The sequence below is a fragment of the Myotis brandtii genome, unplaced genomic scaffold (assembly GCF_000412655.1).
Source record: "Myotis brandtii unplaced genomic scaffold, ASM41265v1 scaffold326, whole genome shotgun sequence".
Taxonomy (NCBI): domain Eukaryota; kingdom Metazoa; phylum Chordata; class Mammalia; order Chiroptera; family Vespertilionidae; genus Myotis; species Myotis brandtii.
In genome coordinates this window covers 4,185,584-4,194,794 of record NW_005362534.1, presented here as the reverse complement: position 1 = coordinate 4,194,794, position 9,211 = coordinate 4,185,584, and the positions used below count along the sequence as shown (strand labels likewise).

The 9,211-nt window shown below is 37.6% G+C and overlaps 1 long non-coding RNA gene across 6 annotated transcripts in view; it reads left to right on the top strand.

Moving 5' to 3' along the window:
* The window catches only part of LOC106726868, a 20,466-nt gene extending 11,579 nt beyond the window's left edge, over positions 1 to 8,887 (top strand). For 4 of the 6 annotated variants that reach the window (XR_001362992.1, XR_001362994.1, XR_001362996.1 and 1 more), the window contains exon 3: positions 8,784 to 8,887. This is a non-coding gene — a long non-coding RNA (uncharacterized LOC106726868). Of the gene's footprint in view, positions 1 to 2,984; positions 2,987 to 7,807; positions 7,811 to 8,783 lie in introns of all 6 variants that reach the window. The other 2 variants (XR_001362995.1, XR_001362993.1) reach the window with 2 other exon arrangements.
* The last annotated feature ends 324 nt before the right edge of the window (positions 8,888 to 9,211 follow it).

Here is a 9,211-nt window from a genome sequence, read left to right as displayed (position 1 = left end):
TGATCCCCCCGATCAGGGGTGGGGCAAGCCCGCCAACCTCCCACAGCCCCTCCCCCTGGCCGGCTCTATCCCTGATCGGCCCCCCCTATCCTGATCGGGGTGGGCCAGCCAGACCCCACCCATGCACGGATTCGTGTACTGGGCCTCTAGTAATTAATAAAAAACAATAGTAAGTGTTTGAATGCCAATGGAATTTGGAGAAAAAGTATGGTTTAAGTTTTGTGCCTTGTGGTAGAGGAAGAAATAAGTAATGCTTAACATTCAGTAGAAAAACATATTCAAGTTTGTATATTAAAATTTTAAGGGTAATTATAAGTACAGAGATAGACTATGGTTCTTAACTTGTAAGAGGTGGTGAATTATCAATTCAACTGAATACAGAAAATAAAAATAAAGCATGGTAAATAGAAAAGAAATAAGGCGGCAGAATTAAGTTCCAATATTTTTATCACAAAAATCCAAGTGGACTAATGATCCTCACTTAAAAGTCTCAGACTAGAATGTAAAATCCAATTATATGCAGTTTACAAGAAGATATAAAATACAATAGAGTAAGCTTGAAAAATAAAGGGGTTAAAAGAAATTCCAGGAAAATATTAACCCAAAGAAAGCTTCCATGTATCCTGCTTCTATTTTGTTCGTCAGTTTATTTTGTTCATTAGATTCCACATATGAGTGAGATCATATGGTACTTGTCTTTCTCTGACTGGCTTATTTCACTTAGTATAAATTCAATGAAAAAAGAAAGCTCCCTTAGTGATAATATTAGACAAAATAAAATTACATGGACACAAACATTAAAAAGCACAATGGGAGATAGTTCAAAATGATAGGACTAAGTCAAGAAATGCAGCAGTCATAAACTTCAGTAAACCTTATAGCATAGCCTCAAAATATATAACACAAAACTCACCAAATAACAAGAAATAAAACTATAATCCTGGTGGGAGGGTTCAGCACAGTGTATCTCAGAATCAAATTCCTCAGGCAAAGAGGAAAAAAAATACCAAGATCTAAATAATGCATACAGAATCTTGTACCTAACAGAATATGCATTCTTTTGAAGCACACGTAGGGTACTTTAAAAAACAAAGACCATGGGCAAGGCCAAAACTTTAGTCTCAAATTCTGAAAACTATCTCATTGGCTTCTTTTCCAATCAAAGGAAATAAAATTAGACAACAGTGCCCATCAGTAGATGAGTGGATAACAAAGTGGTGGTACAGTTCCACGATGAATGCTACTCAGCCATAAAAAAGAAGGATCTTTTACCTTTTGCAACAGCGTGGATGGACCTGGAGAATATTAAGACAGAGAAAGACAAATACCATATGATTTCACTTATGTGTGGAATCTAATGAACAAAATAAATGATCAAAATAGAAACAGATTCATAGATACAGAGAACAGACTGACAGCTGTCAGGGGAGGGAGTTGGGGGACTGGGTGAAAAAGGTGAAGGGATTAAGCAGAACAAACACACACACACACACACACCAGGCAGTAGTATGGTGATTACCAGATGGAAAGGTGTGTGGGCGGAGGTAGAAGAGAGCCAAGGGGGATAAATGGTGACGGAAGGAGACTTGACTTGGAGTGGTGAGCACACAATACAATACACAGATGATGTATTATGGGACTGTACACCTGAAACCTATATCATTTTATTATCCAATGTCACCCCAATAAATTCAATAAAAAGAAAATAACAAAAATAGCTTAATTATATGTTTGAAAACAAAGCCTTCCTCACTTATAAATCCAATAAGTATTATTCCTCTGAACTAAAGGAAAGTGAATTATAAATATTTAGAAGAAATGGTAATAAGCTCTATATTTCATAACTTCTGAAATAGAGCCAAAGAAGTATTCAGAGGGAAGGAAGTTCATGGTCTTTCTTTAAAAAAAAATATTAGTTTCAGGTACAACTCCAGTAATTGGTAAAAGAACAACAGAGTAAAACCAAGGAAAGAGAAGAAGTAAATAAATATGAAAAAAAAGAATAAAAGTCATTTTAGATGACACCAAGCATGTCAAACTCTTGGCCTACCGGTTGCGTGCCTCGTTTATTTGGCCTGTGTTAGCCTTTGAGTTTGACATGCTTGGTCTACACAGCCAAGAGCTAAATATTTAAAAGGAATGACATAGGCAAATCTCTGGCAATGGTGATTTAGAAAATTAGAGAACACTATTAAGAATTGTAAATTATTTAGAAATTTGTCAATGTACTTAAACCTAGGCAATATGGATTTCTTAGAAATATGCATATGTACACATCTATGCACAATTGACCCAAGAAGTAGCAAACTTCAATAAAAGTCAATGAGACATTAAAACTGTGAGTTAACATACATCTCTCACCCAAAATAATCTGAAGACTAAAGAGTTTGAGTAAAGTTTTACCTAAATTTGATGGAACAGACAACCCTTTTCTTCTATAAGATTTGCCACAGAACATATTTAAAGGAAAATTCATAAAACTTGTTTTATATGGCTATAACTAAAGTGAAATTAGGTCAGCCAGAACTATAGGCCGATCTCACTTATGAACACTGATATGAAAACCCAAATAAAAACTGGAAAACCAAGTGGGAATTTATACCAGGAATATAAGAATGTTCAAACACTATGAAGGCTATCAGTGGAATTCACTATATTAGCAAATTAAGAGAAAACAGGTGTATACATCCATCCCAATCAATGACAAAAAAGGATAACATTAAAAGAACCCATTGGTGATAAAATCTCATGGCAAATAAAGACAAAGACTTAGCAAACATCGTAATTCTTGCTGATAGTTAAGTATTCCCATTGAGGTTGTCTCTATTTCTCCTACTTAATAGTATTGCGCTAGAAGTCTTCACCATTTAATGCAGGGGTCCTCAAACTTTTTAAACAGGGGGCCAGTTCACTGTCCCTCAGACCGTTGGAGGGCCGGACTATAGTTTAAAAAAAAAACTATGAACAAATTCCTATGCACACAGCGGTGGCAAAAACACCCGGCGGGCCGGATAAATGTTTTCGGCGGGCCGCAGTTTGAGGACCCCTGAATTAATGCAACAGGAGAAAGAAAAAAGTATAAGGACTTAAAAGGAAAGAAAGAAGCCAAAATTTCTTTATTTGCACATTGTTCATAGAAAATCCAAGAGGATAAACTCATACTATAAAACTAATAATAGAGTTCCGCCAGGTTTCTTGTGATAGGATCAGTATAAAAAATTGTGTGCCCATACACCAGCAGCAACCAATTAAATAGATATGGAAAAGTATTTTCAGTGTAAGAAAAAAAAATACAAACCTGGTAAAACTACAAATCTAATAAAATATATGGAAGATCTTTAAGGAAAAAAAAACTTTATTGAAGAGAAATAGAGCACTGGAAAAAAAGTTTTTCATCACACAGAACAAAATAAACAATATACTTGTTAATTTACAAAAACGTTAATCATATAGAAGCTGCATTACTCAGTTGGAGCATTCAATATTGTTAAAGATGTCAGTTCTCCACAAATTAATCTCTGAATTCATTGTAATACCAAAAATCCCACTGAGATTTTTAATGGAACTCGCCAAACAAATTTTGAAGTCCTTATAGAATAGTAAATGAACAAAAAAGATGTTTGTAAAAGGAACTTACCAAACATTAGGACATATTATGCAGCTGTAGTAATTAGCATAGCATGCTGTTGGTGCAGAAGGAGACAAATAGATCAGGATCAAAATAGAGAACACCAGAAGAAATGGAAAACTTTTCTACGAGGAAGGTGGCGTTAAAATACATCCTTTCTACTCCTAGAAATATTCTGGTCCTTGTTCTTTTATTCATTGAGTTTGCTAGAGTTTTGACTATATTTTTTTTTACTAAAGAATGAAAATTTAAACATCAATGAGGAAATAATGGGTCATTCCTTAAATCATGTTGGGAAAATAACTTTCACATGAAAAAATGAATTGCTTCCTCAGACTGTTCACAAAAAACTTTAGATGAATTAAATGTTTAAGTTAAAAAAGAACCTTTAAAATAACCACAAGAAGTTATAAAATAAGTTTTTTATTACTATGGGCAATGGAAGACATAAAATATAAGTCACTAAAAGCACAAAACATGGAAGGAAAAAATACATTTGACTACATCAACATAGACACTATTGCAAATACAAGCGCACTATTGTACACAAGATTGAGAGAAAGGCAGCAGACAGGAAGAAGATATTTTTAACATGTAACAACGGATTAGTATCCAAAATGCATAAAGAACCTCAATACCTTAATAAGAAAAGGAGAAACATAATAAAAACATGAGCAAGGACTGTAACACTTTCACCAGCATGAGTTATACGTTTAAAATACTTGTACCCTAATAACCTATGAGTTACACCTCAAGGTGCTTGCCCCACACAGTCACACTGATGCACAAGGAGGGAACAAGGATGCTCGTCTCAGGTCTCTTTATACAAATAAAATAAATCCTATAAATATCTGTTGAGAAAAGACTAACAAAATGTGGTCTCTTCACAAAATGAAATAAGGAACTGCAAATACAGAGTAAAGAAATAGATCTCTCCATACAATCAATGTGGTCAGATGCTGAAAAGACACTCTTTACTACAATGAACTCACGGTAATGGTTATCCAGTGAAAGGGGAGATGATGGAAGTGACTGAGGTTGGAGGGCCAAGGGGATTTTGTTTTTATTTGTGTGTGTGCATGTTTTTTTAAAAAATATTTTATTGATTTTTTTACAGAGTGGAAGGGAGAGGGATAGAGAGTGAGAAACATCGATGAGAGAGAAACATCGATCAGCTGCCTCCTGCACATGTCCCACTGGGGATGTGCCCGCAACCAAGGTACATGCCCTTGACCGGAATCGAACCTGGGACCTTTCGGTCCGCAGGCTGATGCTCTATCCACTGAGCCAAACCGGTGCTGGCATGTTTTAAAGAGGGTGTGTAGGTATATAATTTTGCCAGTGAAAATAAATATGCATAGGGAAAAACAGAATGCATGGAGGCATGGAACAGACTGACATACCTCAATGTGGGGGCTGGGGGACAAGGACAGAGAAACTAAAGAACTTGTATACTTATATGGATAGCCCATTGACATGGACAATAGGGTGGTGAAGACCTGGAGGGGTGGGTAGGGGCTGGGTGACGGAGGCTAAAGGGGGAGAAATGGGAGATATCAGTAATACTTCAACTATATAAGTGAATGAATGAATAAATAAATAAATACGCACACACACAATAACAAATTAAAATTAGATTGAATTTGCAGACTGCAAATTTGAGCTCTACACTGTCTTAGGAAATAGGCATTCATTATTTCTATGTTTGAGATGAGAAAATGGAAGCCTAGGGTGCCTCGTGACATGGCTAGGAGGCAAGTAAGAGGCAATGGTTCAGGGAAGATTCCAGGCTTTTTCTATCCCCCATCTGCCACAGGGCCCATTCCCCTGAAATTGAGTCATTGTCACCAGCTGTCTAGTTGGGTTTCATCTGTACTCTCACCTGACTTTAGTGACAGTTGGGTACCTGGGTAGGGCTGTGCTTACAGGTGGGAACCAAGTTGAGCAGCCAATATAGAGACTAAACTTCCAACACCCTTTTTGCATCCAACCAGTTCCAGTAGACAAAATGGTTGGTGACAAACTGGTTGATAAAAGAAACGTGCTTGGTTTCTTTTCGTACCTTATTTTTCCAGATTTCAAAATGTCATAAAATAAGTGGTAATAAATAATATCAGTGAGAGTTGGCACAACATAATAGTGGTATTGTTTTTTTAAAATACATTTTTATTGATTTCAGAGAGGAAGGGAAAGGGAGAGAGAGAGGAACATCAATGATGAGAGAATCATCGATCAGTTGCCTCCTGCACATCCCTTACTGGGGATCGAGCCCACAACCTGGGCATGTGCCCTGACTGGGAATCGAACCATGACCTCCTGGTTCATAGGTTGATGTTCAACCCCTGAGCACATTGGCCAGCAAAAGTGGTATTATTTTTAATAAGCAATTACAATTGCTTTAAGGAGAAATCAGGGAAAGAAGATAAAAAATGAAATTTATATTTCTAGTTGGCAAAAGCAGCCGGGGAAGAGAAACTGGCTAGTTGGTTACCGTGATCAACTCTTACGTTTTTTTTTTAAAATATATTTTATTGATTTTTTACAGAGAGGAAGGGAGACAGATAGAGTTAGAAACACCGATGAGAGAGAAACACTGACCAGCTGCCTCCCGCACACCCCCCGCTGGGGATGTGCCCGCAACCAAGGCACATGCCCTCGACCGGAACCGAACCAGGGACCCTTCAGTCCGCAGGCCAACGCTCTATCCACTGAGCCAAACCGGTCAGGGCTAACTCTTACGTTATGTAGTTCTTATGATCACTCTCAGTAGGACATGTATGTAAGCTTTTATCAGTACAGAAATACTTCTAGAAAGGTTTGACATTTATTTAAGTGTATGTTATTGTGGGGAAAATTGTATATATCAAAGAACTTTCAACATGTTATAATAATTTTGACTACTAGGAAGTTCTCTATAATTGTGTGCACTTTCAGGCAAAATTTTATATATCAAATAACTTTAAAAATATTATAATGCATTTAAAGTAATTTTGACTACTAAAAAGTTCACTATAAATGTACCTTGTTTGAACAAAGACCTTTGAACTGACATAAAAAGGGCAGAATTAAGTGAATTTAGAGTCTGGTAATGTTTCAGTGGACTATATACCTACATATAATATATTTTTCCTTGTGAATAAGGGATATATTTTACTCAAGGGTTTTTCATAGTCTTTTTTTTTTTTTTTTTAAATATTTTTTTTTTATTGATTTTTTACAGAGAGGAAGGGAGAGAGATAGAGAGCTAGAAACATCGATGAGAGAGAAACATCGATCAGCTGCCTCCTGCACATCTCCTACTGGGGATGTGCCCGCAACCAAGGTACATGCCCTCGACCGGAATCGAACCTGGGACCCTTCAGTCCGCAGGCTGACGCTCTATCCACTGAGCCAAACCGGTTTCGGCTTTCATAGTCTATTGAAGTTTTTAGACCCAAGTTTTTATTTTAAGAGAAAATAAATATTGGTATGCGAATTTATTATAAGTGTCCTAATGAAAGATTTTTCATCTATAATACTTGGTAGAGACAAGTGGCCAGAAAATAAGTTTGAAAGGAGAATAATTCACCAGCTAGGAGTTCAGTTAAATATATTTTTTAATTTAAATGACCACTTACAATATATGGAAAAAGTGATATATATAATCTGTAGCATGAGCCAAGACTTGTCAACGAATAATACATGGTTCCTTATAAAATTAAAGGAAGTATCTATATATGTAAAAGTCTAAGTGTCCATCCATCTGACCAGTAGCTATGATGCACACTGACCACCAGGGGGTAGGCACTCAATGCAGGAGCTGCCATGATGCACACTGGCCATTTAAAAATAAATGGCACCACGGACCTGGCGCTGACAAACCAACACTCAAGTGGGACACAGGCCCCGCCACCAACCCAGAGCAACACCCCACCAAATCACAGCCAATGCTGTTAAGACCCCATGGTGCAAAATGTGCCCCACAGCCCAGTCCAGCAACGGTAGCTGTGGGTGCCAGGTAATGACGTCACTTAGCAACTCCCGGCTTCCTCTCCCTAGTGACTAGCATCCTTGAAGTGTCTTCAGCCCAGGAACCCAACTTGCTTGATTGCTAGGTGCAAACATTTTATAGTTTAACCAAATGTTTGTGAAGCATTTTTTCGTGCCTCATCTCATTTGATCCTCACAGAAGTCCTGGAGTAGGTAGATAGGAGACTCGGTAGAATCCTATTTTCTTTTCATTAGCAAAACGCAAACAGCGATATTAAAATATTTCTTCTAATTAATTTCCTTTCAATGTGCACAAATCCGTGCACCCAGCCACTAGTATTTAATAAAAAATATAACATTTATTTTAGAGTAGAGATAAGTACTGTGTTAGTATCCTGCACCAAGTGATTAAAAAACATGCCATCTCGGGAATAAAGTACTGAAAAGAGAAAAATTGTAAGACACAAGTTGGAATGGTAATTTGTTAAAAAATATCAGAAACATTCCTTTCTTTTTCCTAATTATTCACAAACAGGACATTTTGAGGTACATAGTACTTATGGATTATCTGAGGTACCTAGTACATGTGGATTAGCTGCATTTAAGATGTAATAATTAATGAATTTAACTTTTTTGAGTGGCTGCTCTGTTCCTGGAGTGGAAAAACAGATGAACAAGATAGACTTCCCCAGTCCCACAAGAAACTCGAATCTACCAGGGAAAATTTTTATAAATAAAAATGGTCATAATACAATGTGATAAACATAAGTCCCATGGCTTCCCCACTTAAAAAGCAAAACAAACAAGTAAAAGCTAACTTTGAAGCATCCATTTTACTTAAAACCACAATTCCTTAGTTTGGTATTCCAGACCCTTCTCATGCATCTACCTCTTCAGAGTTTCTCTCCCTTCACCCTCCTTTTTCTCTCCTGGCTCTTACCCCTCAACACACAAACCCTTCTTTAGCCACAGTAACCCTCTCATCATTTCCTGAACTTAACTCTTTCAGATGTGTATGACTTTGCACATGCCTATTCTCTCCGCCCGACTCCCATGTTCAAGTCCAGTGAATGCCTACAGTTTTTTTTTTTCAATACTCAAGTCAAACACTACCTCCCCCGTAGCCTTCCCTGATCTTCCATCGTGGTCACAGCACTGATCTCCTGGAATCACACTTTTTTTAAAGCCTACAGCACCCGGTATTCCCAGGCGGTCTCCCATCCAAGTACTAACCAGGCCTGACCCTGCTTAGCTTCCGAGATCAGACGAGATCGGGCGCGTTCAGGGTGGTATGGCCGTAGACTAGAATCACATTTTTGGTTTGTTTGCTTGGCGGCTGCCTCCACTAGGCTGTGCATTCAGTGGGGCAGAAATCATATTCATTTGCTATCACTGTCTAAAACAGTGTTTGGCATGATGTAAGAGTTGACTAAATGCCCGCTGAATGAATAAATAATTAAGTACAATGATGGAGTATACAGAGGGCTTAGGATGAATTCTGTCAAGCTTTTTGCCCAAGAGCATTCAGCAGGTGCCTGCACTCCCTAAAAGCTCTCTCTTAGCCGGGTATCAAGATAATGGATTTGGCATCACTCTGTGGGAGTAGGTGTCAAA